Source organism: Eptesicus fuscus, chromosome 18 (genome assembly GCF_027574615.1).
Source record: "Eptesicus fuscus isolate TK198812 chromosome 18, DD_ASM_mEF_20220401, whole genome shotgun sequence".
NCBI classification, from domain to species: Eukaryota; Metazoa; Chordata; class Mammalia; order Chiroptera; family Vespertilionidae; genus Eptesicus; species Eptesicus fuscus.
In genome coordinates, this window is record NC_072490.1 from 27,837,205 (window position 1) to 27,850,734 (window position 13,530).

The following is a 13,530-nucleotide window of genomic DNA, read 5'->3' on the forward strand; positions in this document are numbered from 1 at the left end:
ATGTAAAAGTGATTATTGTAAAGACTATTTAGCAACATCACAAACGCTTATGATATAGCGCTAGGTGAACAAAAGGAAGACACGCACATATTTTGCACACAAATAAGAGGAGAATGAAAGGGGGCTTTAAAAAATAGTTGCTGCGCTATACTGGTGTCATTATGAACCTTATTCTTTTAAAAGAAAGCAATGGCTTTCAAGTCAGGTAGAACTGGACTAGTAGCTAAGTTCTCTTTCTTATGAGAAATAACCTGGCAGGTAGCTTCATGTCTCTGAGGCGGGTTCCCAGTCTGTAAAACGGGTGCAATAATGTCTGCCTCACAAGATTCTTGTGAAGAGAAATCAGACGATGCCTTCCCTCCCTTCTCATCTTCCTTTCTTCCTCCTCTCTCTCCCTCTCCATGCAGCATAGTTTTCACTAACACCGTGCAGTAACTCACAGACTGGCCTGCCACCGAGCCATCCTTGGGTCTGCTTGAATCTCTCTCCCTCTCAGGGAAGAGCATTTGCTTGTTGGTGCTCCAAGCAGAGCTAGAGCCGTATGTTCGGGCGAGGAGGGGTGCAAGCAATTCCAGTCCAGCTCACCAAGGGCAGGGGATGCCTCTCTGATCTTCCCTTTCAGAGCAGCGATGGAGCTGAGCCCCTCAAGCCCCCAAGCAAAGTCGCAACAGCCATAAAAGGTTGAAGCAGGGGTTTGGGGGGACCAGGCTGGCTGACACTACACACTGAGCAGACCCTTCTCCCTTCCCCGCTGCTGGGCTCAGGGCCCCCTCGTCTCTAGCAGGATCGATGGTTCCCAAAGCCCGAGGCAGGTGCTCCTGGTCGGCAAAGAGGCGGTTTCCTGTGGCAAGTGGACATACGCCAAGGAGGCAAGAGAATGACTGAAGCTCGAGGGCCACTGCCTCAGCCTCTGGTGCCCATCTTCTAACTCTGATCCAGCCTCCATCTCTTCCGGGGTGTGCGCCCTGACCCCGTCCTACTATAGCCGGAGAGATCTTCCTAAAAGGAAACCCTTCATGACAAGGCAGTGCCCTTAGGGAGAGGTCTAGACTTCTCTTGGGCAAGGCTTCCACGGCCTTCTAGGGTGGGCCTCTCCCTGTTTGGCAAGGTTCCCTGTCCCCCTTATCTCTTCCCACTTTATTTATTAAAAAAAAATGTTCTTAATGATTTCAAAGAGGAAGGGAGAGGGAGAGAGTGGTAGGAACATCAATGATGAGAGAGAATCATCGATCGACTGCCTCCTGAACACCCCACCCTGGGGATCAAGCCGACAACCCGAGCATGTGCCCTGACTGGGAATTGAACCGTGACCTCCTGGTTCATAGGTTGATGCTCAACCACTGAGCCACGCCGGCCAGGCTCCTCTTCCCACTTTAAATGCCTGTATCCTAGACTTCCAAACCCAGCTTGCTGGCTGGGCCTCTGAGTCTTGACATGTGCTGTCTCTTCTACCTGTGATGTCCTTTCCCCCTTATCTGTCTTAAGGACTCTTATTCAACCTTCAAAACCTTTTCAGGGGTTTCTTTCTTCTGTGAATTTGTCTTGATTTCTTTGCAGAGGTTTAATCCTGCCTTACCCTCTATCACTTTTTTAAACTTTTATTGATTTCAGAGAGGGAGAGGGAGATAGAAACATCAATGATGAGAGGGAATCATTGATTGGCTGCCTCTTGCACACCCCACACTGGGGTGCCCTGACCGGGAATCAAACCGTGACCTGGTTCCATAGGTCGACACTCAACCACTGAGTCACTCCTGCTGGGCTTTTTTATTTTATTTTTTCCTTCCCCTTTATCTTGACCCCCATTTTATCCTCTGTCACCCAAAGCTTCCAGTTTCCTTGACTATCTGCTCGATGAGATGATCTCTGAGGGCCTGGAGCATTTAGATCAGGGTCCTGGAACTTTGTATGGTAATATATGACAGGTGCTCAACACTAATGAAAATGCAATCATTACAGCTATTGTTAGTGAAGTGTCCTCTGTGCATTATCTCATTTAATCCTCACAGCCTCCCCAAGAGAAAGAAACGATCGACACACCCATTTCAGACATGAAGAAACTGAGGCTCAGGGACATCACTCATCTGCGGCACAGCCGATAAATGAAGGCGCCAGGAATGGGACCCAGGCTGCCTGGCTTTTGTGTGAGGCCTTAGGTAGCCACTTCCTAGCCTCCTGCAGTTCAGAGTTGCCCCTCAGTGGGTACACTTGGGTCAGGGGACTCCTTCCAGCCACCAGGTATGGCCCCAGACGCAGGCCTGGCTGCGGAGCACAGGTTCCTGGCAGCTCTTCCAAGGTCACAGGGTAGGGATGGTTAGCAAGAGGAAGAGAGAGAATAGAGTTGAGTCAGAGGCCTTGTGGAATTTCTGGCCTTTTGTGAATTCTGGGAAGAGAGAGAAAAAAAAAATGGCCTTACTTATTCTAAGCATGTCAGGATAATAAGGGGCTCTCTACTGTTTACACGCAAAAATCCCAGGCAGCCAGCACCTGCAAGCAACAGCCGGGAATCTGAGACCCAGAGGCCCTGAGCTGGGGCCCCGGGCTCTGGAGGGGGAGCGGCTGGCTGAGATGGGGAGACGCAAGAAGGAAAGGAGTCCTTGCAGCCCCAGCATTTCCTGCAGGAAGAATTTGGTCCCCATTCCTGGAATGTGGGTGGACCCCTCCTGTGTGGAAAGGGAAGTGAACTGCTGGCCTCCCTCCGAGCCTCTGACACCCCGCCTCCACTCCTCAGCTCAGCACCCTTTTTCTTCGGGGGCATCCGGCTGTCTGGCAGAGCCTCATTCCTCAGCAACCCTCTCACTGGAGGAGAGGCCCTGCCCGCTGGGAGCACTGCAGAAACACGGGGTTGTGAAAGGCCCTCTGCTCTCAGAATTCCTGCACCCTCCAAGCATAAGGGCCCACTGTGCTCCCTTCAGTGAGGGCAGATCAGGTGGAAGCCAGTGCAGGGGAGAGCCCCAGATAAGAGGAGTGGCCCATGCATTTGGGTGGAGGAGGGAAACAGCAGGCAGCACCCTGGCCTCTCAGCCTCTGGAAAACGATGTATTTACAGGATTCTAAGCATCTGAGTTGAAAATGGAGACGGGCAATTGATTAGCCATCTTCAAGCACTTATACATCCATGAACTTAATCAACACCCATTTATGCATTCATTCTGTGTGTGCCCTGGGGCTGGGTATGATGCCAGGGGCTGAGTATTTGGGAGGCATGTCCAGATTTATGTTTCTCACCTGGCAGTGGGTTTGTGTGAGATTCACATACGAACCAGGGCTTTTGGGGAGGGATCTGGATATGAGGACTTTGAAAAACAACCCAAGTGATATGGGCATGAATCTCTGGTCCAGTTACAATGACCAGATTGAAAACATATGTGTCCGGAAGGATCCACAGTTCTATCTCTGGGAAGGTATGGGCACAATGTCTGGCTTGGATTCATTCATTCATTCATACATTCATTCCGCTAGTGTTTGGTATTTATTGAGCTCTTGTCAGGTGCCATGCCCTAGGCATGAGGCTGCAGACTGACCCTGACCTTCTGGGACTCTCACAGGTGCCTCTCCCCTGCTCTCAGTGCTCCCCGTTTCATTCTCAGGAAAGCCAAAGTCCTTAAGTGAGCCAGTGACCAGTGACCTCTTCCCTGTAGTTCCCCAACCTCCTCTCCCACTGCCCTCCCATTTGTTCCCTCTGCTCCAGCCACCTGGCCTCCTGCCTCTTCCTTCCACAGGCCTTCACTCTAGCCGCCCTGTCCACCAGCGTGCTCCTCCCCGTTGCCCCCTTTGCTAACTACCGTAGGCTACAACTTGTCCCCACCCCCAGCATCGCTTACCTGCTCTTCTGTTTTCCCCAGCACTATCCCCTTCTAAGATTGTTGCCATATTCTTATTTATTATGACCACTAGTAGCCCTGTGGATGAATCTGTGTGCCAGTAGCTCTCTGCCGGCCTAGCCGGTCTGCACTTGCTGCCCAGAGGCTCTCCGCGGCCCAGAGGCCCATCTGCGGCTGGGCGCAGAACGCTCACACTGCCCACTCTCAGTGGCCACTCTCTCCCGCCCTCTGGGACTGGGGGACTCCGGCGGGGCTGAGAGGACTGGGCGCCACCATCTTTGTGATGGAGTGACAGTTAATTCGCATATTACCCTTTTATTAGATAGGGTCATTTACTGCTGTTGGTCTCTCCCTCTCCTCCCAGGGACTCTAAGTGCCCAGAGGGCAGCTTGGTTGCTGTGTCGCTGAGGGAGCCCAGGCATCTAGAATCGTACCTGGCATATAGTGTGTGCTCAGTAAATATTTGTTGAGCGAATTAGCAAATAGTAACACAGATAAGTGTAAAATTACTAACGTGGAAGTGCTGATAGAAGAGAATGAGGAAATTTATCTCCGAGCTCCTCCCAACTCTATACCTTTACCTTTGTTTTTCCTTGAAACATCTCCCAGTATTTGCAGTTATCCTGTGTGGTCAAGATCATTCCTTTCTGTTTTTGTTATCGTGGTGTTTTTTCCCATGGCCCCGGCCTCAGGGAGGGAAAGTATGTTGAAGACCCAGCAGCGTCTGCCCCAGAGCTCTCTGTCACATCCCTGTGAGCGAGGGTAGCAGGTGACCTCTTGGTGTCCAGTCAGGTATTCAGCCGCAATGAGTCACTGAGCCTGTTGGGAAAGCTGAGATAATGGGATTTTTTTATGACAATTGTAAAAATGCCTAACATGCCAGCAGGGAATCAATCTGCGGATTCCAGAGGTTAAGGCTTCTGTCCCTTCATGGAAGCTTAGGGAAAGAGAATTCCACAAAACAGTGCTCCGGAGTGTCAGGCATTTTGTGGGTGTGTCTGTGCATGCACCCACATACCAGGGCGCTTGTGTAAAAGGAACTGACCCCCAGCCCCAGGACCCCAGCGTTGAACAGAAAAGCCACCTCTCTGAGGCAGAAGGACAACCACATGGAAGGACTCACTCATCGAAGAAAGAAAGGACAGAAAGGACGTGTCAGAGCCCTGGAGGCAGCCCTCTCTGCCCAGAGGGCAGAGGGGACACCAGCCTTAGCCCAGCCATCTGCATCCTTAATTGTGCCAAAGATGGGGTGGGGGCAGCAGGTTGGCGAAGCCTGATGCTCTCAGTCAGGCCCTATTTTCTGTCTCCACTTCCCCTCCCCTGGTGGCTTTTGACATCTGCCTATTGTGAGTGAGACAAGTGTCCAGAATCCTGGTCATGGTGACTGTGAGGGCTGTCTTTGGCCTGGTTGATGTGCCCCCTTCCCAGAAAGCCAGGGATGGGCTCCGGAAAGCTGGGATGGAGAGCAGACTGGGTCAAGGAGAGAGTGCCATTCTGTGTTGTCTGGAGCAGGGTGGCCACCACGGGCATTTTTTCTGATGTCCAGCCATGACTTGGTGCCCCCAAATCACTGCCTTCCTTTCTTTTTCTTTCTTTCTTTCTTTCTTCCTTTCTTTCTTTCTTTCTTTCTTTCTTTCTTTCTCTCTCTCTCTCTCTCTCTCTCTCTTTCTTCCTTTCTTCCTTCCTTCTTCTTTCCTTCCTTCCTTTCTCCCTTTCTTTCATTTTTAATTTTTAGTTTTAAAATATATTTTTATTGATTTCAGAGAGGCAGGGAGAGGGAGAGAAAGATGGAAACATCAATGATATGAGAGAATCATTGATCAGCTGCCTCCTCCATGCCCCACACTGGGGATCAAACCCAAAACCGGGGCATGTGCCCTGATAGGGAATCGAACCATGACCTCTGGTTCATAGATCGACGCTCAAACCACTGAGCCACGCCAGCCGGGCCCACTGCCCTTCTTTAAATGTGCTGGAGGCAGTGCCTGGTGAGTCTAGATGGTAGGTGTACATGGTTCAGCTGAGGCGTCTGCAGTGAGGGGAGGAACCTGGGAAGAGCCCACTGCAAGGTTCTCAGCTAGGCCAGCCTGGGGCCGTGTGCACGGGCTCCAGGGGAGCCATGGAGATGGAGACACCAGGCCAAGGAGGCTGCAAGGAGAAGGGCCAACGCAAGAGGTGGCATGGGCTGGGTCAGAGCTGGCCACTCCAGCAGGGGTGAGACAGGAGGTCACAGGCAGTGACTGAGGTCGCATGGTAGGGGGTGGGGTTAGGTCCTGGGAGCTCACAAGGAGGAAGGAAGGCTGGGAATCTCTTCTGCTGGAAATGAATCCAGACTGGAATTGTTTGTGGATTGAGCAAATCACCCTGGTCTCAAGCACATTTTATGTTCTGATGACCCAGATCCAAGTCCCAGTCCCTCATGGACAGCCTTCAAAGCTTCCACCACCAGCACCAGCTCCCTCTCCTGGCCTCTCCCGGCCTCAGGCCCGATGGCCCCCATGCTCTCTTTGTGCCTTTGCTCTCCCTCACGATAAAATGCCACCTCTTCCTGGAAGCCTTCCCGAAACATGCTGGTCCCTTGGTGACCCGGAATGACTCTGTTGTCAGGGAGTGTCCCCACAAGCACATCTGCACAGGTGAGCCAAGGCAGCCGGCAATGTGCACGGTCTCCACTCTTGTGCAGGTAGCCACTCTCACGTGCTCCTCTACCCGGGCTCCTGTAAAATCCGCAATGAACCGACTCTACCAAATGCAGGGCCAGCACTAAGGCGAGCACACACAACGCATAAGGCAGGGAGGCTCCCAGAGTCCAGTCTCTGATTCGACTGCCCGGACCAGCCAGACCCAGAGTGGGCTCTCACCTCCCCCTGCCAGCTTAATGCACTGCTGAATGGGTCCAGATGTCACACCCTTGACTAAGTCACTGAGGATTCCGTAGTAACAGCCTCCCAGCAGTTCCCTTCTCAGCCTGCAGAGTGCCACAGGGTGCTTACCCATCTGATATCAAGGCCCACACGGCTCCAGCCCTTTCTGGCTCCAAACCCACGGGGAAACTAGGCCACCTCTTTATATCCTCACATTTTAAAATTCCAAGGGAGAATGCTGATTGGCTCAATGTAAGTCAGTGGCCCATCCTTGGACCGACCACTCTGAAGAGGGTATCAAAGAAGATGGACCCTAGCTGGTTTTGCTCAGTGAATAGAGCATCGGCCTGCGGACTGAAGTGTTCTGGGTTCGATTCCGGTAGGGGCACATGCCTAGGTTGTGGGCTTGGTCCCCAATGGGGAGCAGGCAGAAGGCCGCCAATCAACGATTCTCTCTCATCATTAATGTTTCTATCTCTATCTCCCTCTCTCTTCCTCTCTGAAATCAATAAAAAATATATTTTAAAAAAGAAGAAGATGGCAGTTTCCATTCAAAGCTCATGGTTTGGGCAGACAAAATAACGTTAAACATTGCACGGGGGAATGAATGGATAAATGAATGAGCCAAGAACAACACACATCCTTCAGACGGTGGTACAGCTTCTGCAGTGTTTGCAAATCATTCTAATGGGCTCTTACAAAAGCCTTATGAGCCCACATTTTACAGATGAGGAAACAGGCTTGAAGTCACATGGTGAATAAGTGCAGCCAGGATTCCACCTCCGTATGGCATATGAGATGTGTGCTTGGGGAGGCTTTCCTCCCACATAGATATGGGCATCTAGACCTCTCCTGGGGAGTCACTGGAGAAAAGGGCAAGTGTTCGCCTGTGAGGGAGGGAAGAGGGACTCTGCCAAAGGTCAACTCCAAGACCATTTCTGCAGCAACTCTCTTGTTTGAAGATCTCCACTTGCCTCAGTCCGCATTGTACATGAGGACATGACTGCTTCTTTGGGGATTTGAGATCATGCCATCCTTGCTTTAGGGTTAGACTATGATTCACAGCAATGATTATCTGAGCTTGTGACTGGAGACATAAGGGAATGGGGGTCATTATCCAGAACCAGGCAAAGATGAGGTGGCCCTTGACCTGGGACTTAAAGGGCAAGTGGCTGCTCAGTTTTCACCTCCTACTGTTGCCGCCCTCCCCCTCCCCGACCCGCCACACACACACACCAGGAAATGCACTGCTGCTTTCTTCTGTGCCTTTAACACACAGCACTTTCTTCAGTTACTACACTTGCTTCTTTAATGCCAAGGCCTGCATCTGTTCATCTTAGCCTCCCAGGACTTGAAGCCTGTGGTAGATTGCTTGCAAACCATTAAATATCAGCAACTATAACAAAGTAAACAGAAGACAAGAAAAGTTACCCATCACTTCACCTTTATCTTCCAGAAACAGCCACAGCCACCATTGGTTTGTAAATCCTTAGTCTCTTTATGCATTCAGATGTTGATATACTATATGCACTGTTTTGTGTCCCATGTTTTTTACTTAGTAATACGTCATGGACTTTTTCTGTGCCAATAACTACAAGTCTATTTGCTCAGCAAATATTTTCTGAATACCCACTACGTGTCAAACCTTTCACAGAATTCCAGGATGCAATGCTGAAAAGAGTGCATTCACAGTCCCTGTTCTTGTGAAGGGTATCGCCTGCCCGGATGGGGACACAGGCATCAAGATAATAATTACACCGATACTTTCTTGATTTTCTATTTTGAGACCATTTCAGACTTACAGAAGAGTTGCAAATATGATTTAGAGTTCTCATGTGCCTTTCGCCCAGCTTCCCCTGAGAGTAACATCTTCCACAACTATGTTACAATTCTGAAAACCCAGAAATCAACATCAGTGCAAGACTGTCCAGTACAGACTCTTTTTTTCTACTTGTATATATATTTTTCTGTCCCAAGCTTTAATCCAGTGTCTCATATTACATTTAGCTGTCATGCTTTCTCAGTTTCCTCCAATATGTGACAGTTCTTCAGTCTTTTACCACCTTGAGACGTTTTAAGAATGCTGGTCAGTTACTTTGTAGAACGTCCCTTAATTTGGGTTTGTCTGATGTTTCCTCACGATTAGATTGCGGTTATGCATGATCGGAAAGGACGCCACGGAGGTGGCATGCCCTTCTCAGTGCAGGCTATCAGGTGGAACATGACGTCTCTATGTCTTATTATTTGAAATGTTAAGCTTGGTCTCTCAGGTAAGGTTAAATCTGCTGGGTTTCTCCACGCTAAAGTTACCACATTCCCCTTTGTCATTAATAAAGATTTATCTTGCCGAAACCGGTTTGGCTCAGTGGATAGAGCGTCGGCCTGCGGACTCAAGGGTCCCAGGTTTGATTCCCGTCAAGGGCATGTACCTTGGTTGCGGGCACATCCCCAGTAGGGAGTGTGCAAGAGGCAGCTGATCGATGTTTCTCTCTCATCGATGTTTCTAACTCTCTATCCCTCTCTCTTCCTCTCTGTGAAAAATCAATAAAATATATATTAAAAAAATAATAAAATAAAGGTTTATCTTGGGCCCTGGCCGGTGTGGCTCAGGTGGTTGGGCGTCATCCCATGCACCGAAAGGTTGCCAGTTCCATTCCGGGTCAGGGCACATGCCTGGGTTTCGGGCTTGATCCCCCGTTGGGGGGCGTGCAGGGGGCAACCAATCACGCTCACATTGATGTTTCTCTCTCTCCCTCTCTCTCTAAAATACAATAACATAAAGATTTGTCCTGGGAAGAATATTTTGAAACTATGCAAATATCTCATGTAACATTATGTCATGTAACCCCTAAGTGTAATATCCATGGGTGGGTCTTGCCTTATAGAGATCTGGTGTTCTAATGGTGATTTTATAGTTCCTCGTTCCTTCTATATTTATTAAGTGGAATTCCTTTGTAAGGGAGAGTTGTAAAAAATACTTCTGTGACAACAGTGAAGAGTTTTATGAGCTTGCCAGGAGAACATAAAACAGAGTGAGCGCACTCAGCCCGGGGAAGTCAGCAAAGTCTTCCCTGGAGAGATGGCATTTAAGATAATTCCCGCAGAATCAAAAGGAATGAGCAGGGCAAAGGGTTGAGGGTTCCAGACACAGGGCATAGCATGAACAGGAGATCTACACCCTGAGCCCATGGAGATTATATGAAACTGCACGATGAACTTTGACCTGGTAGAAACCTTGGCCACCTGCAGGGGCTTCCTCGTTTGCAGGAAACATCCGAAGTCGTGCCAGGTGGCCATGAGGGCGGAGAAGCTGGACATCTTGATTTCGTTTTCCATAAAACTTCTCAATCTTTTTTTCTTGTCTTTTAAAAAATATATATATATTTATTGATTTTTTACAGAGGAAGGGAGAGGGACAGAGAGTTAGAAATATCGATGAGAGAGAAACATCGATCAGCTGCCTCCTGCACACTCCCCACTGGGAATGTGCCCGCAACCAAGGTACACACCCTTGACCGGAATCGAACCTGGGACCCTTCAGTCTGCAGGCCAACGCTCTATCCACTGAGCCAAACCGGTTTCGGCTTCTCAATCTTTTCTACGATGAGAAATAATCCCATTCTTCTTAAAAGCCAAACAAAACCTGTGAGCTATCAGGGTTTTCTTTTTTGTTTGTTTTCTTAGTTTTCAGACTTTATTATTTTAGAGCAGTGTCAGGTTCACAGCAAGATTGAGAGGAAGGTACAGAAATTTCCCATGTATGCCCTGCCCCCACCCACGCACAGCCTCCCCGCTTCCCCATCCCCCACCAGAGCGGTACGTTTGTGACCAAGGATGAACCTATGTTGACACATGATAATCACCTTAAGCCCATAGTTTACATTGCGGATTCACCTGGGTGCTGCACATTCTGTGGGTTTTGACAAGTGTATCATGACATTATCATATCCTACAGAGTAGTTTCCTTGCCCTAAAAACCCTCTGTGCTCTGCCTATTCCCCTCTTGCCTCCCACGCCCAGCTGTCAGTTTTTTACTTGTATATGGCTGAACCACAGTATATTTATCAATTTCCTGCGGCTGGACCTTGAACTGACTTTCAATTGTTCACTGGTATGGACAGTGCTGTAATGAACATCCTTGCACAGACAACCTTGAGATCTTCTTTAGCTGTGAGCGTTTGCTCCGAATTGCGGCTTTTCCAGACCCGGCTCTCCTTCACCCTCCCCACCCACCCCCACATTCCCCTGAGGCCTCAGTTCTGTCTCTACTGTTCTTCTCCCATTTACTTCAAGGTCTGTCAACTCTGGCTGAGGCCACACTGGGATGCACGCCGTCAGGAGAGTCTGTGAGGTGACCCACAGAAGGTGCTCAGCGTTCCCCTGAGTCGGTGGGGCCCAGCTGGCCCCTGTTTTTGGGGGTATTTCAGGTCAGAGCCTCTGCTGATCGGCTTCCTGGAAGGGACGGGCCCAAGGCCAGCTGGGCAAGCACTCTGGTTGCTCAAAGGGCAACAAATACATTCTTGCTGGATTCACTGAATTGCTCTGATAGGACTGGTATGGAGGAGATAAGGAGCCAGGCCTGATGCCAGAATCCAACGAGGAATTCCCACCACACGCAGGGGAAGAACCTGGGATCCACTGTTAGCGCTGGCAGGCAGGGCTCCCCCCAGTACTCTGGCCAAGCCCAGCTTCCTTCCAATGGTGCTCTCCTGTGCCACTGCCTTTGTGACTGGGCTGTTTTTACTATGAGGGTCAAAAGCCAGCCTGGCATGAGGTGGGGGGTGGGAGGGAATAGGGGGGTGAAAGGAAGGGCAGCTTTCCCTGCCCCTAAAGCCTCTACTCGGGGAGACAAGAGAAACTTTCTTTCCTGCTTGGCCTAAAGGAGCCTTCATCTGTGGCCAGGTAGAGGGTGAGGGTGGACCTTGATGGTGGCTTTTGGCGGGGGTGGAGGGGTACCTCATCCTCTCTGTGTCTTGGATCGGTCCAAGTGGGATCTACTGAGGGATTTTTAAAAAATATTTTTTTTATTGATTTCAGAGAGGAAGGGAGAGGGAGAGATAGAAACATCAATGATGAGAGAGAATCATTGATAGGCTGCTTCCTGCCAGCCTGCCCCCTGCCCCCCGCCCCCTGGGGATCGAACCCACAGCCCAGCATGTGCCCTGACAGGGAATTGAACCATGACCTCCTGCCTCATAGGTGGATGCTCAACCACTGAGCCATGCCAGCCGGGCTCTATCGAGGGATTTTTAAAGTTACGAACAAAAGGAAGCTACAAGAGAGCCTGGATGTCAGTAGACTTCCTTCTAGAATAATTAATAAAGTAATAAAATTTACCATAAAAGTTTGATGGGAAGGCATGTGTATGTGATGGGTTGTGCATTTACAAGTATGAAAGTGTGCTCAGTAAGGGAAAGAAATCACCACATGTTCATGGTGCCTCATAGCCTGGGTTCAAATGCAGAAACAAGTCAGACGGATGGGACCTTCCTTACAGATGTGGCCCTCACCTACGTGGACACAAGCCTCCTGGGCTAGAAGCACCTCTTCTGATCACATCTGGAGGCAGATGCACTGAAAATGGCAAACAAAGTGTTTTGCCAAGGGAATGGCCTTTGTTTGGTGTTCTGTGCGACCCTTGTATTGGGCGTAGAGAACTGGCTGGTGAAGGAAAGTGTTTCTGAAAGGAGGGAGGAGACCAGATACAAGGATCTCAGTGGTTCCAGGGAGGCCCTACCTGGGCTTGAGATGCTGCATGGAGCTCTGAGGGGCTGTGGATCACCGCAGGCCCACCCAGGGGGCAGGAGCCACCCCAGGGAGCTGCAGGCTGTGTAGGATTCAGGGGGGTCATCCTTGGGTCACCCCAGCACAGGGATCCTCATGTCATCCACCCTTACAAAGCCCCTTCATTTCCTGCCTCCTGCCCCTCAACCCTCAAGAAGACTTCAACCAGCCAAAGTCCAAATTTGTAAAACTCCTTTTATTAAAGCTTCTATCTGGAATGTACCTTCCTCAGTTATGCGTGTGGCTCACTCCTTCACCTCCTTCCAATCTTAGCTCAAATGTCACCTCACGCACCACCCTTTTAAAAGTGCAACTCTTTCCCCGGCCTATCACCTTGCTGTAAATTTCTCATCTCCCTTGTCCTCCTTTGCTTCCCCCCAAAGCTCTTACCACCTTCTCACACAGCGTGGACCAGTGTGTCCCCCATGAAAGGACAGGAGCACAGACATTGAGAGTCAACAATCGAAACTATAGATACGCTAGAATCTACAGCAATGTGACATTGCCAAGAAATCCAAATGCAGATCAGAAAAAAGATGAACTGGCTTTTCAGCAGCGAGGGTTCAAGAACCACTGTTCTAATACACACTATAAAATGTATTCAGTTTTCTGTTTGTCTTCCCCCAACCCGCGGCTACCTGAAGGCAAACTCCAAGGACAGGATTTTTGTCTGCTTTGTTCCCCTACGATCCCCCCAGCACCCACAATAGTGTCTGGCATCCAGTGGGTGCTTTGTGGACAGTTGTGGAAGGAGCGAATGTGGAGGAGGGGACACGGTATGGGAAGGCAGCAAACGCTCCCTGTCCCCCATCCCTGCCTGGCTATGAATGAGCACGGTGCTCTGGGTCTGAACCCCTGTGAGTTTTGCTTGGGACTCAAGTACCATAAAGCATAGCTGGGAACTGCTGCCCTGGTGAAAAGTGTTCCACCCTGCTCCTGCGCCTGGTCTATGCCCGGAGGGAGCACAGGGCTGGCAGGGCCACGCAGGAGTGGCTCTCTTGGGGGTGGAGGGAGTTTAGCTCCACCAGCCATTCCCACGGTTAGGGCTGGCTGGGGCC